The sequence below is a fragment of the Schistocerca cancellata genome, chromosome 6 (assembly GCF_023864275.1).
Source record: "Schistocerca cancellata isolate TAMUIC-IGC-003103 chromosome 6, iqSchCanc2.1, whole genome shotgun sequence".
Classification (NCBI taxonomy): domain Eukaryota; kingdom Metazoa; phylum Arthropoda; class Insecta; order Orthoptera; family Acrididae; genus Schistocerca; species Schistocerca cancellata.
Genome location: NC_064631.1, coordinates 346,996,670 through 347,024,434, shown reverse-complemented (window position 1 = coordinate 347,024,434; position 27,765 = coordinate 346,996,670). Strand labels below are relative to the sequence as shown.

At 42.2% G+C, this 27,765-nt stretch overlaps 1 protein-coding gene across 1 annotated transcript in view; it reads right to left on the bottom strand.

Moving 5' to 3' along the window:
• LOC126191163 (farnesyl pyrophosphate synthase-like) overlaps nucleotides 1-27,765 on the bottom strand; it is a 266,033-nt gene that overhangs the window by 215,144 nt on the left and 23,124 nt on the right. The window lies entirely within an intron of this gene.

The window sequence follows — 27,765 nt, the reverse complement described above, 5'->3', positions numbered from 1 at the left end:
TTTATCTGCAAATTTTGGTACAAACGACCTTCATTCAGTTTCCCTCAATTTCTTAAATTTATTCAATTACTACATTGTAGCCTGTTACCTATAATTCAAACACAGGCTGCATTCATTCTTATGCAAAGTTTTACTATCAACAGCGATTCTATTCATATACATCTGCAACTAATGATACAGCTATATTTTTTTCTCGACACGTCTTAAATTGCACATAAAGTGACCGAACTGATATTCCAACACATTCTAAACTCTCACATTAACCGTCTCCAAGTCCTTCTTGTAGCAAAAGTATCGATAACCCATATACACGACTGTAGCGAATGTGACAATTAGGTGATCAGTCAAGATATTCTGACTAATCCTGGGGGTTAATGTTGTATTTGGGACACTTTAAAACGCTTCCGCTCATTGTTTCCTAAAAGAAGAGGAATAAGGTCTAATACTTAATTAGGCACAATACACGTTGCTGACTATTAAAGTTTTTCTCAAGCACACTAATGTTTGTAAAAATTGCAACGCCAAAGGAGTAACATGTGACAGAAGTTAAGACTCCTACCACCTCCAGCCAGTCACTATGCGTACATGCTTTCTAATAAACAGGACGTGGATATATTTCCTTCCAGCATTCTAAGTTATAAAAAGCATTACGTAAGTCCTACGCATTCATAAACGGTTACAATGCTAGTCACTTAATAGTGAAGATGTCTATGTTTTCGTAATTTTTTTAACTTCCTGTTGTCTGTTTTTAGTGATTAGTAAGACCGAAAAGGGGGAAGGAGGAGGAGAAATGGGGATGTGAAGCAAGGGGCGCACCTGACATATCTATCAAACTTTTCTTTAAGTGTGAGCGTAAGAAAGGCGAGTTTAATTTACAGAAATTTCAGTGTATTGCGAGAAGAATGAAAGTAGCGAGAGAGGGTCATCCAGGCACTCGGTTATGAAACGACAGTTTCCATCGGTCGATCATTCTCTCTCCCATATTACCGAGCCCGCTGCTGAATCGCGGAACAAAAGCGGAAAAAAAGCTTCACTTTAATGCCGTGCAGCGTTCCTTTCTGGCCTCCTCCATATCGTTATCAAGTTGGCTGTACTGGATAAAACTCTGTTGCATTCGTTTATAGCTCTATACAATAGTAAATGTGTTACACTACATGAGAAACTGTACTTCAAAATGCAGATTATCGAGTGTGGTGTAGACCATACATCCTACAAGTTTTCTTGCCTGAAGTGTGAGTTATTTGTTTTGCAAGCATTGGCTTACTACGTAATAAAAAAAGAGCTTCTTTACTCGAAATTGTAGTTCCGTAGCCCACTCATAGCCCTTTAAAAAGGTATTAGCAAAAATGTGGAGCAGGTACTTTTTATAATCAACGGACTTACCATGGGGCCCGTCGTGGCTCTCAACGGGCCTAGAGATCCGTAAAAGAAAGCGGGAATTTGTGAGGATGGATTAGAAGCTTAGGTAAACGGTTGTGGATCGTAATGGTAGAGCGCCGCACAGTGGCAGGCACAGAAATTCGCGTTCAACTGGACTAACGAGTAGCAAGAAACTAGTGCATAGAAACTGTCTAATGTAGTAGAAACCGCTGAAAAAATTTCATTCTTTTACAATTACGTAACGCCAGCAGAGCTCTTTCTTTGTAACTAGGCAACTGGCTACATTGTAACATTAAAAAAGAAAGAATAAAGTCAGAAGGCATAAGTATCCGTTGCTGAGAGACCGCTACACAACGTATTACGAATCCATGGAATTCTCATATCAAAATATACTGTGAACCAAAAGTCATGGAAAGGCACCAGATGTGATATCGGTCATCGGCTCCTAAAACCTATGCGCTTCATTTCTCCCCTGTCGGACTAGTGCAGCGAAATAAGTAATTCCGAATACGAAAAATGCAGGAATAAGACAAGCTATATTTTAATATAAATTAAATAGAACAGCGCATTTCAGTACGCAGTTAAGGTAACGCTACAGAGTATGCAAAGCACAGTCACTGACATTCACATACGAAATACAGCGTTCATATATACCTACTCCCTCCCTCCCTCCCCCGCCCCCCTCCTTTGAACAGATATTTCGGATGTCATCTTTACAAGTCAAACCATATTGTCTCACTCTTAGAAAATTTATCCTTGTTCATAGGTTTGTTAGTAGGTCTGCGGACATCTCTTCTGTGCATAAATAGTCTACTTCATTTTCCCTTGCTCTACGTGATCCCTTATCAAATGGTGCTTTATATCGACGTGTTTGGTTCTGCCACTAGTAACATTATTTTTGACTAAGTTTATAGCTCCCTTGTTGTCACAGACTATCTTGGTGGGATTCATACTGATATTAGGCTCTACATCACTTACTGGAGTCCTGATCCACAATGCTACTTGAAATGTGTATGACAGAACCACGCACTCAGATTCTACCGCGCTCAAGGCTACCGTTTTCTGTCTTTTTACAGGACCGCGATATAAGTCCTACCATTAATCTAAAACAACATCGAGTAATGGAATGTCTGCTCTCCAACTCATGTCTACAATCCCCTTCACTATAGCCCTCGAGTTTAATATTTCTCTTTTTACAATACCTTAATTTACAGTCTGTTGTTCCGTTTAGATTTCTAAATATACTTTTAACTGCTCGCCAGTGTTCCTCTCTTGAGCTTTTGCGGGATCTGCTTACAATATTTGTGGCGAAAGCCATATCAGGCCTTAATATTTGTGACAAATGCAAAATGTTTTCTACTGCGTCTAAATATTGTTATTTTCATTGCACTCTACATCTTCTTCATTGTTCGTTAACTTGGCTTCTGGTTCCATCGGTGTAGAAATGGGTTTATAGTCACTCAAGCCAAACTTTTTCAAAAATTTCTTCGTCTATGACAATTGACTTATGCATAACTCTTCTGTCTTCTTATTTTTAAAAATCTTCACACCCAAGTCATGCATGTTAAACATGGTTTTTAATTGTCGCTTAAAATTGATCATCTGTTCTTCGTCTTTAGTTAGAATGAAGGAATTCTCCACCCATATAGCCATTTTTGTGACCTCTTCTTTACTTCTTCTGTAATAGGAGCCAGGATCTGCCTTGGACTGTTTCACATCCATCTTCAGCAAGGTTTCGTGCAGACGTCTGTTACAGCATAGGCCACTCTGTTTCAGTCCATAAATACTTTTCTTCAATCGCCAAATCTTGCTCTTTTCTAGACGAGATTTTCTAGGTTCTTCTAGTGGGATCCCATATATTTCTTCATCTAATTTCCCACTTACGTAAGCTGTCTTCACATCCATTTGGTGAATTAGTACATTTTCTTTTAATGCCAAGGCTAAAAGGTATCTATTCATATTTTACTGCTGGCGAGAACGTTTCCCCGTAGTGTACCCCTTCTTTTTGTGAGCATCCCTTGACTGCAAATCATGCTTTATATTTTGATGTTGCACTCTCAGTATTTTTTACGCAAGACACCCACCGTCATTGTAACGGTTTTTTCCTTTCTGACATTCCTACCCACTCGAAAGTTACATTTTCATAAGATGACTCTAATTCTCTTTCCATAGCTTCTCTCCATTGTTGAGAATTCGGACCACTCAGAGTCTCTTCAACTGTTGTGGGCTACATAAAACTCATAATCAGGGCGTTCTTTATGTTTAGATACACGAGAAGAACGTCTCAGAATATTTTCTTCCTCTTCTTCATCCTTAAGAACTTCTTCATAGAATGTATCTATGTGTTCTTTGCCATCTTCTTCCTCTTATTTATTTTGTTTCTTTTCCATAATTAGCATTTCTTGAACTTGACGACGTTAATGAAGTGACTGTACTTTCTTGATGATCATGTTTTGTTTCGTTTTTATTACTCTCAAGGAATACGTCATCTCTACTAGTCAGATCTTCTTATTCGTTGGGTTCATGAGTCGGTAATCCTTTGCACTTTTCCTTTGGTGGCATTGCGATACGATATCATACATCTTCTGCGGCTGTAACACATGACTAGTTTCGTCTTTTTCGCCGGCCGTTGTGGCCGATCGGTTCTAGGCGCTTCAGTCTGGCACCGCGCGACCGGTACGGTCGCAGGTTCGAATCCTGCCTCGGGCATTGATGTGCGTGTTGTCCTTAGGTTAGTTAGGTTTAAGTAGTTCTAAGTTCTAGGGGACTGATGACCTCAGATGTTAAGTCCCGTAGTGCTCAGAGACATTTGAACTATTTTTTTCTTCTTTTCTTCTTCGAATAAAGTGCTGTAGCTGTTTCCTTCTCCGAATGAAGACGCACTTTTCATGTTTTGCAGGATCTTCACTTTTATGCTGTCTCCCGTATTCGGTATTCCGAACTTTCTATCCCCATGATCCTGAATGCATATTTATCGGGCAGGCCTACTGGCAGTAATGTGCCTACCCATTCACCGGCAATCTCGAACTCAATGTTCCTTGGCCGGCCGTAGTGGCCGAGCGGTTCTAGGCGCTTCAGTCTGGAACCGCGCGACCGCTACGGTCGCAGGTTCGAATCCTGCCTCGGGCATGGATGTGTGTGATGTCCTTAGGTTAGTTAGGTTTAATTAGTTCTAAGTTCTGATGACCTCAGATGTTAAGTTCCATAGTGCTGAGAGCCATTTGAGCCGTTTTTTGAATGAAAAGATCAACAACATACCTTTAATTCTTTCTTTGATATGTCGTATGTTTCTTGACTTTAAGTTCAATAAATCTATGTAAGTTATACAACTCCCTTGTAAAAGCTTTTTTACAAAAACGTGAATGGGAAATTACTGCCGTAATAAAACTCAAAAAACTAATTACTAAAACTGTGGATAATTGAATTCTTGAGCTGATAGAAGGAAATAGGACCGGTCAGGGCACAATCGGAACAGCGAAAGCAAAGGCAAAGAAGTCATGAATAATTCAGGAAAACGCCAGCTTATCGGCTAAAGAAGAAAATTTAAGAATCCAAATAATGACATTGTAAGGAGTCAGTACAGGCTGCCTAAGAGTGACATTACCCCCGTAACTGCAAACAGGCAAGAACTGAGTGAATGAGAGAGACATCTAAAGATATCGTGAAAGGGATGATCACAGGAAAATCGACGCGGCGTGTTAGAAAATTAAACGTAATGTTGGAGCATGAATCGATGATATACCTTTGAAGTCACTAAAATCTTTCAGATGCACAGTATAACAACTAGAATGTTATTTGAATTGGCATCAGTAAGTATTAAATAGGGAGATCTATCAGATTTCCGTAACTGCACTGTCGTCACGTTAAGAGAGAAGACACTAGAGAACAAGTGTGGCAACTACTGAAAGATCATGGCGACGTTTCATTCTCGTATACATTGACCAGAGTAATTCACAGGAGAAGAGATCTTTTCATTGAATGATTATCTGCAGTGCTGACTAAAGCCATGTTGGTTCAAAGTCCCTCGTACCTTTTGTTTCGGGTGTGATAAGACAGTCGTCGGTAATCTTCAAATGAAGCGTATAGTCCAAACTAATTGGCACATAAACTGGCGACGTAGCTAATCTCAGCTGAAAAATGTTATCAGCATGTAAAGGTACACAGAGATTCTACGAACGTCTGATACATCCACATCGGTAACAGAATCGCATTTTCCATCGTTCCTATACTTAAGTGACATAGTGCCTTTGAATTTGACAAATCTTTGACGCTTTGTAACGATGAACCTTGGTGACCTTGTGAGAAACTCAGTAATTTTAACCCGGTTCTTTAGGACCACACAAACAGTGCTTCACCACTGCAGCATCTCTTCCGTTTTCTGAGTGTTCCTATGGACAAAGTTACATGCGCCATTAGACCAAATAAAAACAAGTATGAGAAAGAAACATGCGCCATAAATTTATACAATTTTGTTATTATTTCGAAGAACTGATGAAATATTGCCCTGTTGCCAAATGTTTTGGGTAGCAAACAGTTAACTATTTTTCTTCAAACCACGGTCTAGATAGAGTCTAAATATTTGCTGAATTAGCCAAGCGCAGTGAAACTCTCAGGGTGAAACCAACGAAATACGTGTGATTTGGTACGAAGATACCGTCGCATAGCCTCATCAAAGAGGACAGCAACAGGTTTAGCACTCAGTGATACAGAGATAATCGAGAACATAAAAGACAACAAACCTTTCATATCAAATAACTTGCAAGTAAGTAAGTAAGTAATCCATTCCGTCTCGCAGTAATATAAAAGGTAACAAGATAGTTGCTTAAGAACAGAAAGGATGTAAAACAGACCGAGGGGATATAATCAACAGATGAAAATTGATTTCTTTATTGACGGTGAGGAGCTATTCAGGGAGAAGTTGGGAGAGTGGCGTGCTGACTAGGTGTCGTTCTGAACCCAACGCATAAGAAGGAATTTAACAAAGGACTATTCCATCACCCATAAATCATACCAAACGAGCGAGTAAACGCTGAAGCATTGAAACGACGACTTTTGCGTTGCTGAATCCGACTAGAATCTTTGTACAGCAAACTATTCCACTCATAAACGTAATTAATATGTTGCGCAGTGCTATTTGTACCAAAAAATTGACGTCAGTGTTTTCAGAACAGACTTCCGCTGTGCAAGAAGATGACAACTATGCCTGTTGCAAAGCTAAAATTAGCGGTGAGATATGTACTGTATAGTTTTCTAACTGCTTGTGATGCACGGAACCATAATAGTTACAACATACGTTACTAATAGTTTTAAAGAAACCGAAATGTATTTGGTCGAATTAAAGACTTATTTGAAGAAATAAGCCGAGCGGTTCTAGACGCTTCAGTCTGGAACCGCGCGACCACAACGGTCACAGGTTCGAATCCTGCCTCGGGCATGGATGTGTGTGATGTCCTTAGGTTAGTTAGGTTTAAGTAGTTCTAAGTTCTAGGGGACTGATGACCTCAGCTGTTAAGTCCCATAGTGCTCAGAGCCAATTTTTTGAAGAAATACAGCAAGCAGATACTTCCTCTGTAGCTTTCTTTACAGGGAGACAATTATTGAAATATATGAAATAAAATCGCCATAACTTCTGAACGGTTCGCGTTAGGACGCTCACAATGCGCGGTTGGCCGCGGGGCATGATGGCAATTAGTATGCGCATACGCACGCAACTTGTTGTCGGCCACTTCCATTTGATGGGTACGTCAGTAAGCAGACTTGGCGGATTGGGGGGACTGAGAATCCGCATTTCGCGATCGAGAAGTCTCTTAACCATCAACGGGTGTCCATGTGGTGTGCAGTGTCCAGTGACAGAATAATCGGTGCGATATGCCTTGATGGCACGGTGACCAACGAACGGTACATAAAGGTTTTGGAAGATGATTTTTCCCCAATATCCAAAGTGACCCTGATGTCGACAAGACGCGGTTCATGCAAGACAGAGCTCGATCCCATAGAAACAGGAGAGTGTTTGATGTCCTGGAGGAGCACTTTGGGGACTGCATTCTGGCTTCGGGCACTGGCATGGGCCTCGATTGGCTGCCACGTTCTGCAGATCTGAACATATGGGGCTCCTTTTTATGGGGCTATATTAAAGAAAAGGTGTACAGCAATAACTCCAAAACCAATGCTGAGCTGGAAACAGTCATTCAGGAGGTCATCGACGGTCCGACACTTCAGCGGGTCATGCAGAATTTCGCTATTCGTCTGCGCCACATCATCGCCAGTTATGGCAGGCATATCGCACGAGTCATAACCTAAATTCTAATATCTGTACTGACGTTTACATGTAGAATAACGTGTGGACGCCGTAGTTTGTCACAAATTTACCTTTTTTCATGTAGCTCAATAACTGTCACTTTGTACGTCAAGATGCATTTTCTGTCACTTTCAATTGGCGTGATGCAATACTGTCATCGTTAGAACAACGTTTTTTTCGGATTGGAGTTTGAACGCTGCAGCTCCCCTATGCAATCCTTTTATCTATCACGTTAGGAGCTCCATTTTAGCATTTGCAAGTGTAGCACATATACTTCACTGAGTACTGATTCAGCTCAGCATCCACCAAGTGTCAATTGCGTTATCTGATCAATAATGTGGGGAGACTTGTTAGTGGGTGTTAATATGGAGTGAGCCCACCCTTTGACTTCTGCTGGGGACGCTTTCAGTGAGTCGTGTGAATGTCTGTGGAGGGATCGCAACCCATTATTCGTCAAGAGCCGAAACTAGAAAAGTTAGTGATGTTGGGCGCTTGGGTCTGGAGTGAAGTCGCCATTCCAACTCATTCCAAAGCTGTTCCATTGGATTCAAGTAGGGACTCCGTGGGCAGACCACTTTATTTCAGGAATATTATTTTCCACAAACTATTGCACTACGGATGCTGCTTTAACACGGGGTGCACTGTCATGCTGATATGATCAAGGTCTCCGAACTGTTCTTCTACTGCACGCAGTACACAATGCTGTAAAATGTATTCACATCTTTCTGAATTCAGCTTTTTTAAGTGCGATAATGGGACCACACCTAACCGTGAAAAATACCCCCATACCGCAACACCACAGCCTCCACACTTCACTGTCGGGAATGCACATTATGGCGCAAAACGTTCTCCAGCTATTCGCCAAACCCAAACCCTTCCGTCGGATTGTCACAGAGTAAGGCGTGAGTGACCACTCCACTCGTTTCTAGTTTACCCACTGTCCAGTGGCATAGCTCTTAACTCCACCTCAAGCGTCCTAATCACTGGATCAGTCCCCAAGAACTTAGAACTACTTAAACCTAACTAATCTAAGGACATCACACACATCCATGCCAGAGGCAGGATTCGAACCTGCGACCGTAGCAGTCGCGCGGTTCCAGACTGAAGCGCCTAGAACCGCTCGGCTACACCGGCCGATTACATGAGATCTGTCTGGTCTTGGTTATCTGTGGTTGTTTCTGCCCATTACCACTTCACAATCACGTCACCAATAGTCGACTTGGGCAGCTTTAGAAGGGTGGAAATTTCCGTAATGAATCTGTTACACAGGCGACGTCCAATGAGTACTCCACTTCCCAAGCCACTTTTTGAGCTCTCCTGACCTATCCATTCTGTGGTTACTTCTTCTCTGTTGACAACGCAATACTCCCCACCTGCTTTTATACTGGCGGGCCAGCCTCTTGTGACATCTAGTGGACAAAACCGCATCACATTGGTCTCTCCGGATACTTCCGCTCAGATAGTGTATGCGTTTGTTTATAGTACAGAGCCGGCACGGTAGCTCAGCGTGTTCGGTAAGAGAGCTGGTTGGACTCTGTAATAAAAAAAATTGAGTGGACGGATCAACAAACGAACTTGAAAGGATGTCATGTGACGTCCGCAACGACCAAACACCGTGATCAACAACGGAAAAAAAGTGGTCGCCGCGACAGAATGTCAATCCTATGGACCCGGGTTCGATTCCCCGCTAGGTCGGAGATTTTATCCGCTCAGAGACTCGGTGTTGTGTTGTCCTAATCATCATTATTTCATCCCCATCGACGCGTAAGTCGCCGAAGTGGCGTCAAATCGAAAAACTTGCACCCTTCGAACAGTCTACCCGACGGGAGGCACATGTCACACGACATTTACATTTATTTATACCGGAAGAGAATAACTGTCTCTAATTATAAATTAAACGCAAATGCACAATTCGGGGAAAGTAATAAGTAAATGGGCTGTTATTTTACACAGGTCAGCTATATCATTCAAAATGTGGTCGATAAAAAACGTCATAATGATAATGTATAAATGTATTGCACCAGCTGATGATGGGTAAAACTTCAAAAACGCGTCTCTGTACAAATAAAACTACATAAATAGTAACCGGTTGCTGTATTTCTTAGTAATTTAATCCACGGTTACGGAACTGAACCACCATTACCAAGGCTAAAAACTGCAAAGGGCTTGCTGGAGCCGAAAAATACATCGTAAGCAAATTATTATTCTTTTAAAGAATTGGTATTATCTTTTAAAGCAGTGGTATTTACGTAAAACATAGATACGTGCTCTCATTGAGATAGCTTCTAAGGATAGCGCCGGCGGAAGCACTGGATTCCCCAGTTGTGGTTCCCCCTGCGACACTGCCGTGACGGCTTTGTCTCGCGTCACATTCTCAGACACTCCCACTGGGAGACGTCTATTTCTGTATGAGCAGCGAGCCATATTTCTCTCTCGTCGCCGCTGAGGTTCTCCTAGCTCTGATGGTACAGTCAACGCATGCGCACGCCGTGTGATGGGAAGCGTACACTTAACATTCCATCAGCCAAATACCGACACATAAAACCCTTTAGAAAATACATTTACTGCAATTGGAAGTGTGAAATATGAGTTAAGAGTAGTAAAAATGTCCAAAAATTGTTGAACAATATTTCGATTTTCACCGCTACCATTCTACTATAATACCTCGGAAGTAATCGGTACAGGAGGACAAGTAGTGTAGCAGTACTATTCATTCCAGTTCCAGCTCCAGCTCAGTTAGCAGACCATCAGTAAACCCGCACCCCGGATTCTTTAAGCAATCATACCCCTAGTAGTAACACCAGAACTGTGTCGTACAATGATATAATTTTGCAAATACGTTCAGTGGTACAAGTGGATACTTTATGAAAAATGTTATGCGAATAGTTATTAGTTAAGAAGTCATAAATTAAAACGTTATGCCTGATGCGTCAGTTTTACTGAATGAACTAAGAAAATGTCGTAAGCGATAAACTTTTTTCCCCCCTTCATTTTGTGGGGGTTGTCAGCGAGAAAAGTTCTGTAAATGTTTGAAAGTATGTATAAAGTTTGTTGCAGGTCCCTACGTGCTCACATTCTCAAGCACTGGATGAATATAGTCTGAGTAATTTACGCTCCACGAGTTGTGATGCTTCAATACGTATACACTTTTTCTAACTCTAATGATTGACTTATTGTGTTAAACCTTTAACATAAGATTGTAGCTCTTAATGAACAGATTATGACTGAATTTTAATGTTTTTAAATTCAGTCAGTTACTGAATAAAATATTGATAATCAAATTTCTGTTGCTCTGGAAGCCGTTGCATAGGTAACCTGCAATTTGGACCTTGATTCAGGCTTGTTTAGTAATGCAGTTGTGTGAGAAGGATTACCTGCGCCTTTCTGAACGAGCCCGAATATCACTAATTTCACCGTTAGTTGTACGTTTCATAGGGCATATTCCTGATAAATGTTTCATTTCTCCGTATGTAGGTGGGTGCCAACAGAATGTTTTCGCAATCGGAGTAGAAAACTGGTGATTGAAATTTCGTGAGAAGATCACGTCGCAACGAAAAACGCCTTTGTTTTCATGATTGCCACTCCAATTCACGTATCATGTCTGTGACACTATCTCCCCTATTTCGCGATAATACAAAACGAGCTGCCCTTCTTTGTACTTTTTCGATGTCATCGGTCAGTCCCATCTGATGCGGATCCCACACCGCACAGCAATACTCCAGAATAGGGCGGACAAGCTTAGTGTAAGCAGTCTCTTTGGTAGACTTGTTGCACCTTCTAAGTGTTCTGCCAATGAATCGCAGTCTTTGGTTTGCTCTACCCACAATATTAACTATGTGATCGTTCCAGTTTAGATTATTTGTAATTGTAATCCCTAAGTATTTAGTTTAATTTACAGCCTTCATATTTGTGTGGCTTATCGCGTAATCGAAATTTAGCTGATTTCTTTTAGTACTCATGTGAATAACTTCACACTTTGCTTTATTCAGGGTCAATTTCCACTTTTCGCACCATACAGATATCTTATCTAAATTATTTTGCAAGTCGTTTTGATCATCTGATGACTTTACAAGACGGTAAATGACAGCATCATCTGCAAACAATCTAAGACGGCTACTCAGATTGTCCCCTCTGTCGTTAATATACACTCCTGGAAATTGAAATAAGAACACCGTGAATTCATTGTCCCAGGAAGGGGAAACTTTATTGACACATTCCTGGGGTCAGATACGTCACATGATCACACTGACAGAACCACAGGCACATAGACACAGGCAACAGAGCATGCACAATGTCGGCACTAGTACAGTGTATATCACCCTTTCGCAGCAACGCAGGCTGCTATTCTCCCACGGAGACGATCGTAGAGATGCTGGATGTAGTCCTGTGGAACGGCTTGCCATTTCCACCTGGCGCCTCAGTTGGACCAGCGTTCGTGCTGGACGTGCAGACCGCGTGAGACGACGCTTCATCCAGTCCCAAACATGCTCAATGGGGGACAGATCCGGAGATCTTGCTGGCCAGGGTAGTTGACTTACACCTTCTAGAGCACGTTGGGTGGCACGGGATACATGCGGACGTGCATTGTCCTGTTGGAACAGCAAGTTCCCTTGCCGGTCTAGGAATGGTAGAACGATGGGTTCGATGACGGTTTGGATGTACCGTGCACTATTCAGTGTCCCCTCGACGATCACCAGTGGTGTACGGCCAGTGTAGGAGATCGCTCCCCACACCATGATGCCGGGTGTTGGCCCTGTGTGCCTCGGTCGTATGCAGTCCTGATTGTGGCGCTCACCTGCACGGCGCCAAACACGCATACGACCATCATTGGCACCAAGGCAGAAGCGACTCTCATCGCTGAAGACGACACGTCTCCATTCGTCACTCCATTCACACCTGTCGCGACACCACTGGAGGCGGGCTGCACGATGTTGGGGCGTGAGCGGAAGACGGCCTAACGGTGTGCGGGACCGTAGCCCAGCTTCATGGAGACGGTTGCGAATGGTCGTCGCCGATACCCCAGGAGCAACAGTGTCCCTAATTTGCTGGGAAGTGGCGGTGCGGTCCCCTACGGCACTGCGTAGGATCCTACGGTCTTGGCGTGCATCCGTGCGTCGCTGCGGTCCGGTCCCAGGTCGACGGGCACGTGCACCTTCCGCCGACCACTGGCGACAACATCGATGTACTGTGGAGACCTCACGCCCCACGTGTTGAGCAATTCGGCGGTACGTCCACCCGGCCTCCCGCATGCCCACTATACGCCCTCGCTCAAAGTCCGTCAACTGCACATACGGTTCACGTCCACGCTGTCGCGGCATGCTACCAGTGTTAAAGACTGCGATGGAGCTCCGTATGCCACGGCAAACTGGCTGACACTGACGGCGGCGGTGCACAAATGCTGCGCAGCTAGCGCCATTCGACGGCCAACACCGCGGTTCCTGGTGTGTCCGCTGTGCCGTGCGTGTTATCATTGCTTGTACAGCCCTCTCGCAGTGTCCGGAGCAAGTATGGTGGGTCTGACACACCGGTGTCAATGTGTTCTTTTTTCCATTTTCAGGAGTGTAGATAAGGAACAATAGACGGCCTATAACACTTCCTTGGGGAACGCCGGATATTACTTCCGTTTTACTCGATGACTCCGTCTATTACTACGAACTGTGACCTTTCTGAAAGGAAATCACAAATCCAGTAGCACAACTGAGGCGATAGTCCGTAGGCATGCAGTTTGGTTAGAAGACGCTTGTGAGGAACGGTGTCGAAAAAATATGAAGTCATTACATGATTATAAACAATATTATGTTCGTCGACTGTCGCTTTCCACTATTAAGAGTAACTCTCTTCATTACAAACAATATCCTCGGTTTAGTTCTCTGGCATAAATAATCAAACCCTTCCTGAAATGAACAAACGTGCAACCATTCCTTCAACATTTTCTCTGTCTTCCGTTAACGCATATACGGGAAGAACAGTCAGCGAATTGATTGTCATGATAGACCTCTCGTAAAAGCTCTGAACACCGAGATGACAAAAGTCGTGGGATACCTCCTAATATCGTGTCGGACCTCGTTTTGCCCGGCTCGACACGGCATGGACCCAACAAGTCGTCGGAAGCCCCTGCGCCGGCCGTTGTGACCGAGCGGTTCTAGGCGCTACAGTCTGGAACCGCGCTGCTGCTGCGGTCGCAGGTTCGAATCCTGCCTCGGGTATGGGTGTGTGTGATGTCCTTAGTTTAGTTAGGTTTAAGTAGTTCTAAGTTCTAGGGGACTGATGACCTCAGAAGTTAAGTTCCATAGTGCTCAGAGCCATTTGAACCATTTGACTTTGAAGCCCCTGCAGAAATAGTGAGCCACTGCCTCTACAGCCTTCCATGATTGTGAAAGCGTTGCCGGTGCAAGATGTTGTGTACGAACTGACCTCTCTATAACGTCCGATAAGTGCTCGATGGGATTCATATCGGGGCATCTGAGTGGCCAAACCGTTCGCTCTAATTGTGCACAATTTTTTTCAGACCAATCGCGAACAATTGTGACCCGGTGACACTGCATCGTTGTTTTGGAAGATTAAGTCCCTGAATGGCTGAAAATGGTCTTTAAGTAGCCGAACATAACCATTTACGGTCAATGATCGCTTCAGCTGGACTTGAAGACCCACTCCATTCCATGTAAACACGCCGTTATGGAGACACCGCCGGCTTGCACAGTGGCTTGTTAACTTGGGTCCGTGGCTTCGTGGGGTCTACGCCACACTCGAACCCCAGCATCAGCTCTTGCTAACTGAAATCGGAACTCATCTGAACAGGCCACAATTTTCCAATCGCCTAGGCTCCGACCGAGGTTCACGAGCGCAGGAGAGGCGCTGCAGGCGATGTCGTGCTGTTAGCAAAGGCACTCACGTCGCTCGTTAATGCCACATTTCACCTCACTGTCTTTACGGATCCGTTCCTCGTACGTTCGACACTGATTTCTGCTTTTACTTCGTGCAGTGTTGCTTGTCTGTTAGCACTGATAACCGTACGCAAACGCCGCTGCTGTCTGTAGTTACGTGAAGGTCGTAGGCCACTGCTTTTCCGTGGTGAGAAGAAATGCCGGAAATTTGGTATTCTCGGCGCACTCCTGACATTATGGATCTCGCAGTACTGAATTCGCCAACGATTTCCGAAATGGAATGTCTCCTGCATCTAGCTCCAATTAGCATTCTACGTTCTAAGTCTCTTAATTCCTTTCGTGCGGCCTTAGTCACGTCGGCAAACTTTTCGCACGAATCAGCTGATTACAAATGACAGCCCCGCCAATGTGCTGCCCTGTTATACCTTGCGTACGCGATACTACCGCCCTCTGCGTATGTGCATGTCGCTATCCCACGACCAAGTCACCTGTGTTATTCGAAGTCAGCGGCTACCTAATACTCCGTAATTCGAATTGTTCTGTCGTCAGCTCTTTGCGCTAGGCGTTTGTTTACTGAACAATTTATAACGTGCATAACCAGTTGTACAAATAACATCAAAGAAGCACACCTACAGAAAAAAGGTATGGTAACAAATGAATTGTTCAAAGAAATGAAAGAAGAGAAGTGCAGAATCCTAATAGAAGAGTCAACCAATATATTGCTTCCTCCTACATATATAAACATCGCGAAAAGACAGTGAAGGTAAAATTACAGAGATTCTAACTCACACAGAGGCTTACCAGCAATTGTTTTTCCCACGAAGTATACGCGAGTGGAACAGGAAAGGGGGGAAGGTGACAGTGATAGACAAAGTACCCACTGGTGTATAGATGTAAATGTAAATGTAGTACATAGCTCCTGCTTCCATTTGTAAATGAAATTATCGTTGTTAATATTATGGAACTATTTTTTAACTTCATATAGTTATTTCGATACTTTCTCAAGTCCATCATGATCAACCAAAATTTTGTTGAATCGAATTCTTAACTGAAACTTCCTGGCTGATTAAAACTGTGTGCCGGACCGAGGCTCGAACTCGGGACCATTGCCTTTCGCGAGCAAGTGCTCTACCATCTTTTTTTTTTTCGCTATTGTTCGTTGCGTTTTGGTCTGGGCGGGCATCACAAGACATCCGTTCAAGTTGATCGTAGACTCGTTTACTCAGTATTTTTTTTTTTAACTACAGAGACCTCGCTCTCATTATTGATTATTCTATTTTGATTATTTTAAAGTAGCTTCAATTTAGATAAGTCGTAACATGAGCGAGCAGCTCTCTGACCGAATACGCTGAACTACCGTGCCGGCAATTCATTTTATTCTATATTGTTCGTGGAATTCGTTCGGGGCGGACGTCCAATGACACCCGTTCAGGTTGTTCGTTGATGCGTTCACTCAGTTTTTTTTTTTATTACAGGGGGTGGTTATCCCCTCTGACCGATCACGCTGAGCCACCGTGCTGGCGTCATCTAAGCTACCCAAGCATGACTCACAGCCCTTTCTCACAGCTTTACTTCTGCCAGTACCTCGCCTCCTACCTTCCAAACTTTACAGAAGCTCTCCTGCGAACCTTGCAGAACTAGCACTCCTAAGAGAAAGAATATTGAGGAGATATGGCTTAGCCACAGCCTGGGGAATGTTTACAGAATGAGATTTTCACTTTGCAGCGGAGTGAGCGCTTATATTAAACTTCCTGGCAGATTAAAACAGGAGTGCTAGTTCTGCAAGGTTCGCAGGAGAGCTCCTGTAAAGTTTGGAAGGTAGGAGACGAGGTACTGGCAGAAGTATAGCTGTGAAGACGGGGCGTGAGTCGTGCTTGGGTATTCAGATGGTAGAGCACTTGCCCGCAAAAGGCAAAGTTTCTGAGTTCGAGTCTCGGTCCGGCACACAGTTTTAATCTGCCAGGAAGTTTGATATAAGCGCACACTCCGCTGCAGAGTGAAAATATCATTCTAGAATTTTTAACTGTTCGAACAGTTTCTGAGGTCCCTTGAACTTCAGATTATCGGGAGTCGATTATATCTTTCAATATCTTTCCCGCCGTGATTATCAGTCCAGCAAGGTATGCAGCAGAACATTTTGAAACTATGATAATAGGAGAGAGGTAGGCTACGGGCAGAACTGAAGCTGCGAGGACAAAACGTGTGTCCTGCCTGGATACCCATCTGGCTATTGTATTAACCACGAAAGACGAAGCTCGCGATTCGAATCCCCTATCCGGTACACAATTATAATCTACCCGCATTGATTTAGAGCACGATGGTAAAAGTACACTAGAATTGGCGCGTGTGGATGGCGCTTCCCTACTGCAAGAGTATCAAACGATACGTAGCCACATTAGGAAAGAGATGATAATAATAATTCCATGTATCTCAACGGCCTGCTTGGCGTTTTTCCATTGGACTCGATTTCGGCGACTTGTGTGACCCTAACCCGACCCAGAAATTTTACAAGGCAATGAGGATTACTGTTTAATAAGGAATCCGAATGACGTGTCGTTCGTGGCGAATCTTCAAACCATTGCGATGTAAAGGCTAGGTTACAAGCAAAATGAAAATGCCGTGGTTCGATCGGAATTCGAGCACGCGGTCTTTCAGTTTCCCGACACGAGCTATGCGACTAGACCGGCATGCCCGAGAAGAAAGAGATGCGGCACGTCGCCTGCAGCGAGGTGTGCGCCCGGCAGGGTGGAGGCGAGGCGCGGCGCAGCCAGCTCGCCGCCGGGCCGTGGGCGGGTCAGCGCTCAGCGCCAGCCAGCCAGCCAGCCAGGCACGTGCCGCGGGTCACGTACGCCCCAGCAGGGCGGCCCAGCTGGTCGATACTTACTACATCCTTCGCGTAATCTCCACAATCACGTAACTGTACTCTCGGAGGGGGAACGTAGCATGTTATCTTGGATATCATCGATAGGTGCAGAAGTAACTACACGTGTGCCCTCAGGGTCGGCTATGGATGTTGGGGGAAAGGGGGGGGGTGGGGGGGGGCGTGGGGTTGCCATTCGTCCCGACATATCGGAACCGTCGCCGCTATGACGGCCTTCTTGTGCCGACATGACCCTATTTTGCCCCGATTTTGCAAAATACGAGGAGCTTGGCTCAACTACCCAAGTAACGCCATCTATTAGCACAACATGTAAATGCAGCTTCAGCTAGTTTTATTTATTAAGCAAGTTTATGTTTACAAGGTCGTCCCACAGACAGAGTTGCATGTTGTATCCTGTAACGACGATGCAAGCACCTTCTAGATCTAGCGCCATGATTCCAATAAATACCAGACTTCTCCAGTAGTACGGGGCTGGGACTATTCAAGCAGCGCCACGCTGAAGAATAGGGCAGTTCCCATCTGAATGGCGATCTGATAAGACTATTCTTTCTAAATGTGCACTACTGGCCATTAAAATTGCTACACCAAGAAGAAATGCAGATGATAAACGGGTATTCATTGGACAAATATATTATACTAGAACTGACATGTAATTACATTTTCACGCAATTTGGGTGCATAGATCCTGAGAAATCAGTACCCAGAACAACCACCTCTGGCCGTACTAACGGCCTTCATATGCCTGGGCATTGAGTCAAACAGAGCTTGGATGGCGTGTACAGGTACAGCTGCCCATGCAATTTCAACACGATACCACAGTTCATCAAGAGTAGTGACTGGCGTATTGTGACGAGCCAGTTGCTCGGCCACCCTTGACCAGACGTTTTCAGTTGGTGAGAGATCTGGAGAATGTGCTGGACAGGACAGCAGTCGAACATTTTCTGTGTCCAGAAAGGCCCGTACAGGACTTGCAACATGCGGTCCTGCATTATCCTACTGAAATGTAGGGTTTCACAGGGATCGAATGAAGGGTAGAGCCACGGGTCGTAACACATCTGATATGTAACGTCCACTGTTCAAAGTGCCGTCAATGCGAACAAGAGGTGACCGAGAAGTGTTGTAAGTAGGCTGTTTAGATTTTTATATTGGTAATGCCACGTAGCGCTCTGTATGAAAATCACTGGCTTTGCTGTGTGCAGTCTGTGGCTAGTTTGCATTGTTGTCTGCCATTGTAGTGTTGGGCAGCGGCAGCTGGATGTGAACAGCGCGTAGCGTTGCACAGTTGGAGGTGAGCCGCCAGCAGTGGTGGATGTGGGGAGAGAGATGGCGGAAGTTTTGAAATTGAACTGCTATATATATTATGATTATTAAGGTAAATACAGTGTTTGTTCTCTATTAAAATCTTTCATTTGCTAACTATCCCTATCAGTAGTTAGTGCCTTCAGTAGTTTGAATCTTTCATTTAGCTGGCAGTAGTGGCACTCGCCGTATTGCAGTAGTTCGAGTAACGGAGATTTTTGTGAGGTAAGTGATTTGTGAAAGGTATAAGTTAATGTTAGTCAGGGCCATTCTTTTGCAGGGATCTTTGATAGTCAGAATGCGTTGCGCTAAATAATATTGTGTGTCAGGTTAAGCACAGTCTTGTATAAATTGTTCTAAGGGGACGTTTCATATGTCGACCCTTAGCCTAGGATACCTCACTGGAATCTTCTGATTTTTTCTTGTAGTTTGTGTATTTAGTGTAGCTTTTGTTTATTGCTAGCGCGTAATTATAGAGAGAATTTCCTTGGTAGTTGTGGTTTTTCATTGTTGCACAGTAAAGCAGTTGTGGCATGCATGTAGATTTGCACCAAGTATTTCGCAGCTGCAATTAACTAGATATTATTTTCAGTGCTATGTTAATGTGTTCTCTTATTTTTGCTCTTCAAATTGTGTTTTTCTGTGTTATCGTGTGAAATATTGTCACAATAATGGCGTGTGAAAAACGTAACACTAGGCTCCAAAGTAAACTGAGAAATGACAGTGAAGACGAAAGTAGTGTGTTAGCGCCACCATGTAATGAATTAACTAATGTTCAAAGTAGTAATTTGGTAATTGTACATAGGGAAATAGAGCGGGCTGCAAACAATGGAGTAGACAATGAAACAATTAGTGAACAGGGAAGCATTATCGATCGATCGGTCGGCAACAGCTCGCCTCAGGAATCCGAAATGACAGGACACAATCTTGCAAATACTGTAGATTCAGATTTTGCGTCCTCACCCTTTTCTCAAATGAGTCAAGACACATTTTCTGCTTGTCAAAATGTGAATGCTGCCGGTGAAAACGCACTGCCAAAAAGCATAGAGAAACAGATTCCAGACACTAATACATTATTATTGCAATTAATGCAAAAAATGGAACAAAATCAGAAACAAACACAGCAACAGTTAGACACAATGGAACAACACCAGAAACAAACACAGCAACAGTTACACACAATGGAACAAAATCAGAGACAAACACAGCAAAAGGTTCAAAAGTTAGACACCATGCTTGAACAAACACGTGAAGATTTAACTACTGAGTTACATAACATTGAATCGAAATGTCAAAAAGTCTGTAATGACGTAAAAACACAAATTTGTGAGCATTTCCAACCTATTTTTTCGCGTCATGAAAATGCATTACAGAATCACAAAGCAGCCATAAAAGAACTGCAAACTATTGTTCATGAAAATCATGAGACCTTGCAAGCTAAAATGGACTTAGTTGCATCTACCGATTCGGTTACGCAACTTGCAAAAACTCAGGAAAACTTAAAGGACACAGTAGATACTCTGAAAATTGGTTCAGAAAGACACATGGAGGAAATTAGTACATTATCAGAGAAAGTAGCCGAACTTTCGGATCAGGTCACTAACTTATCTACGAAGGTAGATGATAATCTGAATGACAAAAAACCGGTAGTCTTTAATGACACAGAAGAGTGCGAACAAATTAGGAAACTGAAACAAAATCTGAATCAAATTAATACGCAACACCAAAGAGAAATCCGGGAAGTACAAGATCAGCTGACACAGGTAATACAAGAATTACGTATTTCAGAGGACACTCGCGCTCCAATACGGGAAGAGGGACATAGAAATACGGAACAGTCACAAAATAATAACACAGGGCGTTTCGGAAGTTATGAAAGAAATTGGCAATGTGCACCGAATTTTGAGATGGAACCGCCGACACGACGTAACAATGCCCGACATGCTACTCGCCAACACGATGATTTTGACTATAAGCTGTTCATTACTACACGTAAATTCAAAACGTTTAAGAATTCTGCCAACGACATTCATCCACAAGCGTGGCTCCATCAATTCTCTCATTGTTTTCCTCCCAACTGGTCGTTGGAGCACAGGTTAGAATTTATGTGTGGCTACTTGGAGAATGAACCAGCTGTAAGAATGGGATCAGTCATTCACGATTGTCACAGTGAAGGAGAATTTTACCATGCATTCCTCTCGGCATATTGGTCACAAGCTACACAAGACCGAGTAAAACATAGCATCATGATGATGAAACACTTTGAACAATCTGAATTTTCCAGTCTTGTTAAATATTTTGAAGACATGTTGCACAAGAATCAGTACCTGTCAAACCCATACAGCCCCTCAGAACTCATCCGCATTTGCTTAATCAAATTACCTGAACATTTACGGCATATTATTTTGGCAGGACGTTGCAAAGACGACATTGAAGCTTTTCAGGGACTCTTACAAGAATTAGAAATTGACACAGACAGTCGCGGGATGCGAAAACAGGAAAACAATCACTACAGGTCACATCCGTCACAATTCCGTGACGACAGAAACAATAACTGGACACGACAATTCTATTCTTACAACGTAAATCGTGACCAAAAGAGACACCACCCATATGACAACCACTGGCAGAGTAATAGTTACAGAGAAAGATCGCTTTTCCATAGTAATGAATGTGACAGAGACAACCATAGAAACAGACAATATGGGATCCAAAATAATTATTATCAAGGGAGACAGAATAACTTCAGACGCAACGGTCCACCACGCATTTACGATTCCGGGAGAAATTCTCCACCACTTGACCGACAAACAAGAAACTATGTCAACTACCGACATAACGACAGACCTGAATTTCATCAGAACTGGCGAGCTTCAAACAGGGAAGAGCCGTCTCGTCAAAGCGAATTTGTAGAAGTTAGGTCTCCTAATCCCAGGAACGACGTGCGCCAACAAAGAAACAGACAATGACTCGCACCGCAGGCAGCCACTTGCGCCCGCTGGCTCAGGGAAAAATAACATAGACGCTAACCTTGAGAAAAATTCCAGTATTCTTTACCGACGTATACCACATGATAATTGCGTTGAAGTTGAAACTCTGCATACTAGGAAGAGTAATGGTTTACACCACATTTCACATGTAAAACCGTTTATTGAAAGATACTCTGCTTTTAGCTTTGTCTTTGCCATAAAACGTTTCACTTCACGTTACTAGTATGCTTTAGAAACTGTTACCATGCAACAATGTTTGAAGTTAAATATCCAGTCAAGAACCAAGAGAACTTATTTAAACAGAAATTACGAATGCATTGTTATTGTGAACAGATGTCACAGTGTTATTGTGTGTGTGCATTCTTGCTTGTTAGTTGCACGATTATGTAACGACTATAAGTCTCACATACTTAGAACATTTACCAGTACTGCTAATGAGATTCTAATGCAACATTTTGGTTTACTGGAAAATACATTTGGGATTTAAAGTGCTTTCTGTGAGATTAGAGATGACTTAGTATTTGGTTTCTTTGACAGCTACACGGTTATATTACGACACTACTAATGTGTGACATAATTTACATTGTTGCTTTTGCGGTGTATCTGTTTTATATCTGCAGAGTTTTTCTGAATTCTTCTGGAAAGCAAAACATGTTTTATTAGTAACTTTTGTGGTACAGCTACAGTGAGACAGCCTTTTCCGTAGCACAACAATACGTTACAGCACAGTACTTTCTTCATCACGGCAATAAGCGTAATAAGTAAGATATCTATACGCAAAGCATTTCACTTTTGTTTATCATGAGGTCAGTACATTGACTTCTGCAGAACTTAGCTTTTGGAGGACGATAACTATGACACTTCCACAGAGATTATCTTACAACAAGACGCACATTTAGCGCTACAGGACACGTATTTGAGTGATTAATTTTGTACTTAAAACATTGATTTTCAAAGATATTTGAAGTACAATGATACAAAGGTTTTCCGTAATACATTTCATTCCATTCTTGTAATCTGTAACACCTGAGGGTATAATTACATTAATCCTCTGGGGGTACACGCCTACTTTGTGTATCATGTGTTTGGCAAGCACAAGGAGCCCTAGCTAATATGGTATTTGCTTATGCAACTTTACACATCGGTACCATATTTCTCTAACACACAAATTACACAGCTATCTGATCATTTAACTGAGAGATAAACATTTTTTTTTACTACGGCAGTGACAGATGTTTACGTAATTACACCGTTGGATAACTTCACACTTATGAAATTGTATTTTGTCTGTACTTTGTGAAATGTTCATATTTTTTCGGAACCATTGTGATACTATGAGAGCTTTGAATGATGTATTTGGTTTGAGATCATGATTTTTAAAGTACGTTTGAGGCAGATGACACTATTGAAATGAGCAGAGAATATTATTTATGGTTTGAAATTATTGCAGAAAGCTACGACTTTTTTGAGATTTGACTGAGGTGTTATGATGTTATTTTTACGACGACGATGTGTATTATGCTGTTGGGGTATGTTTATGTCAATAAGATGATGCTACCATATATGAGGAATGTGATTACGTGTTTATATGTTTATGAATAATGAATAGAAGTTAGGGACTCTTGACTTGTGAAAAAGGATGTTGGAAACCAAGAATCATACTTTAAGAGTTATGAAATGTGTGTAAATGCGTGAATGTATCACAATGCAGGCGAAAATTTTTTGGACACTGTCATATCAATAGCATTTTGTTTCTACAGATTTGTAACGCAAATTCTTGACCTGTGAAATATTTTGTATATGAGACTGTCACTGTAGCGGAAACTGCTGTCGTAAATATTTCCGTAAGAAAGTTAAGTGACCACCTACACGTAATGCGTTGTGAGCGGCCAGGTGTGCCAGCCGCATTGAGAAAAAGCCATTAGGGTGTGCATTTCAGAGGCAGAGGTGGAGAAAAAAAAGGGGACCATTAACCTCGCTATTGACATTTCTTTGTAGAAAGCATCGCAAATATAACACGCTCATTACTTGAAAACATACGTATGATTACTTGTACTTTGTGCTAATTACTGAAATGCTTATGAACTGATGGGAAATATTCGTACATCTGCACACCTGATTATGACAAGTGTCTTTCTATGAGAGTTGAGAGCTACTGACTTACGAAATGCCACATAACTATTGAATGATGTTTTTATGCTTTGGTTTGCGTAATTGCTTATTTCATTTGATATCTGGTTTCCAGCTGTGTTGCAGCATTGCTTTGATAAAATAAAATACATTTGCTAATGTGAACACTTTCTGTCAACAGATCTATTAAATAATAATTTTGTTATCCACATTCTTTAAAAAAGGAGCACCTGGAAAGGAAAGAACAATAAGAAGGGACTAGTAACAGTAACTGGACACATAATTTCAACTACATGGTAATATTTTTTTTACAATAAGTTGTTGTGGTGCACCACTTTAATTACATAGACATTAAGATGTGAATAGACATTTCCCTTGTCTGCATTGTTGTTTTTACTGTAATATTTTTTCTGCTTGAGCTATGTCATGTTTAGGTATAAGTTGCTGCTGTTTGCCAGGCATAGTGTTATTGTATTTGACTTTGTATTATTCTGTTAAGCCAGTTTTACTAATGCTTTAGTTTTCTTGTTTGCTGCACATTGCCTTAGATTAGTTGTAATATTACAATTGCTTTGCTAATTTCTTAATGCCTCTTGCTTCACAAATCTGCGTTTTTTTTCATTGCTGTTTATATTAATTGTTTTATGTGATGCTGCATTGCCTTGTCACTTGGTATATATATCAGAGCTCAGTAGATTTAAGTTAGCTTAAGAGGGGGTAGACTATATAAGAAACTAACTATGATGACTTGGAAGAAATGTATTGAGAAGCTATATGAAAATGGTTTGGGCAAAAAAAAAGGATACTGTACAGTGGAGAAAAAGTATTTTTGACGGAGGATGTGAACAGAATACAGAAAGCAGGCTTAGATAGGACTTTTGGGAATAATGATGAACGAAGGGAGATCTCCATGCAAAATACTGCAGTAAAACGAACCCTGTCCTTTCCTTTTGTGCTATCCCACTATGTGTTTGTGTACCCTTGTGTATTTGTTTTCTTCCTGTCTCTGTGTAGTTTCATAGAATTTTTTCTTCTTTTAATATTAAGCTACATTCACTATGATGAGGAATACTGTTATCCTCGAATATAATTGGCATTAATAATATGTTATTTACTTTGTAAAGATGTTAGACATTATTTATTCTGTTTTGTTTTAATGCTCATGTGTGAAGTTGATGTTTCGAAAGTGATTCTGATCTTTTATTTTTGTACTCATGTCATAATTCCTGTAACACTGATGTATATGTTTATTTCTATTCTGTTGTAAAGCCTGTACTACAAAATGTTATCTGTATTGTTATGTTTTTAATGATGTATTTTGTACCTCTGTAATTGTATTCTCATGTTATAATATTGTAATTGAGGCCAGTTAATCAAATTAAGTAACTTGTAAGCATCCATTTCACTGCACACGTTTCTGTTGGTCATAGTATGTGGACAATATGTGAGAAGTAGGGACTGTTAGTGTTTGCACGTGTGTTAATAATTCAGCAAGGGACTGGATAACAGCATTGCTGGATTTAAGGACAATTCCAAAAACTTTGTGAGTGCACAAGTGGTAGTTATGGACTGCATGGAAATCCACTACTTCTGTGTGCAATTTTTTTTACTAATGAGACTTTGTAAAAAAAAAACTGTAATTACTATTATGATGAATGATCAGGACTGTCTTTATGGACTGTGAGAAAATTTTAGCTTTTGACCAACATTGTATCAATAAGTGTGTGCATTGGATATCTTTGTTAGTGTAATTATAAAAAATTTTATCAAATCATTATTGGCCACTGACCAAAAAAATTTTGTAAAATTTTTTGTGGGGAGCATGGGGGCTATGTAAGTAGGCTGTTTAGATTTTTATATTGGTAATGCCACGTAGCGCTCTGTATGAAAATCACTGGCTGTGCTGTGTGCAGTCTGTGGCTAGTTTGCATTGTTGTCTGCCATTGTAGTGTTGGGCAGCGGCAGCTGGATGTGAACAGCGCGTAGCGTTGCACAGTTGGAGGTGAGCCGCCAGCAGTGGTGGATGTGGGGAGAGAGATGGCGGAAGTTTTGAAATTGAACTGCTATATATATTATGATTATTAAGGTAAATACAGTGTTTGTTCTCTATTAAAATCTTTCATTTGCTAACTATCCCTATCAGTAGTTAGTGCCTTCAGTAGTTTGAATCTTTTATTTAGCTGGCAGTAGTGGCGCTCGCCGTATTGCAGTAGTTCGAGTAACGGAGATTTTTGTGAGGTAAGTGATTTGTGAAAGGTATAGGTTAATGTTAGTCAGGGCCATTCTTTTGCAGGGATCTTTGATAGTCAGATTGCGTTGCGATAAATAATATTGTGTGTCAGGTTAAGCACAGTCTTGTATAAATTGTTCTAAGGGGACGTTTCAGTGTAACCAATGTCACCCCACACCAGCACGCCGGGTGATACGCCAGTATGGCGATGACGAATACACGCTTCCAATGTGCGTTCACCGCGTTGTCGCCAAACATGGATGCGACTGTCATGATGCTGTAAACAGAACCTGGATTCATCCGAAAAAATGACGTTTTGCCATTCGTGCACCCAGGTTCGTCGTTGAGTACACCATCGCAAGCGCTCCTGTCTGTGATGCAGCGTCAAGGGTAACCGCAGCCATGGTCTCCGAGCTGAAAGTCCATGATGATGCAATCGTCGTCGAACTGTTTTCGTGCAGATGGTTGTTGTCTTGCAAACGTCCCCATCTGTTGACTCAGGGATCGAGACGTGGCTGCACGATCCGTTACAGCCTTGCGAATAAGATGCCTGTCATCTCGACTGCTAGTGATACGAGGCCGTTGGGATCCAGCACGGCGTTCCGTATTACCCTCCTGAACCCACCGATTCCACATTCTGCTAACAGTCATCGGATCTCGACCCACGCGAGCAGCAATGTCGCGATACGATAAACCGCAATCGCGATAGGCTACAATCCGACCTTTATCAAAGTCGGAAACGTGATGGTACGCATTTCTCCTCCTTACACGAGGCATCACAACAACGTTTCACCAGGCAACGCCGGTCAACTGCTGTTTGTGTATGAGAAATCGGTTGGAAACTTTCCTGATATCAGCACGTTGTAGGTGTCGCCACCGGCGCCAACCTTGTGTGAATGCTCTGAAAAGCTAATCATTTGCATATCACAGCATCTTCTTCCTGTCGGTTAAATTTCGCGTCTGTAACACGTCATCATCTTGGTGTAGTGATTTTAATGACCAATAGTGTAATACTAACTATGAATGCAATTAGTAATTTTTGAAGTGTTTACTGCGGGTAGATAGGGCGTGAAACGTGTAGTGACGTGTACTTCGATGACTAAAATGTTATTGTCGCCTGTAATAGTTTAATAATTTTATCTTATCATAGCTTACGAAAATGCCTAAGGATGGAAAGAGACAGTGTCATTTTTCGGATACTTACACAAAAGAGCGATCTTTTGTGAAGAAAGAACGTACGGATCAGGAAGTGCTGTTTGAGATTTGTAGCTGTTTCATCTCAGTAACTCTCAGACGTAAAGCAGATGTGACTCGTCACATTTCTACGAAGAAACGGTAGGTAGCATCGACATCAGAGCCTACTTCTACATTCATGATTAAAGATGATACTATAGGTTTACTTCGTATTTTCTCATGAATCAACAGGTGCCGCTGTTCTCATCTTCGCCCATCCTCTAGCCTTACCTGGATGGCCTTCCGCTTTTTACGGTCCTATGTTCACTCCAGGGCAACAATTGCGAGCGCTATAACTTCTTCCATTTTAATGTTGTTAGTGTACATTAATGACCAGTGTTGCTTGTGAAACGTACTTTGTACTATTACTATGTACTCATTTAACTCAATGGTTTTTGACCTACAGGGTTACTTCACGTGCGTAGAAGTATGATCATGAT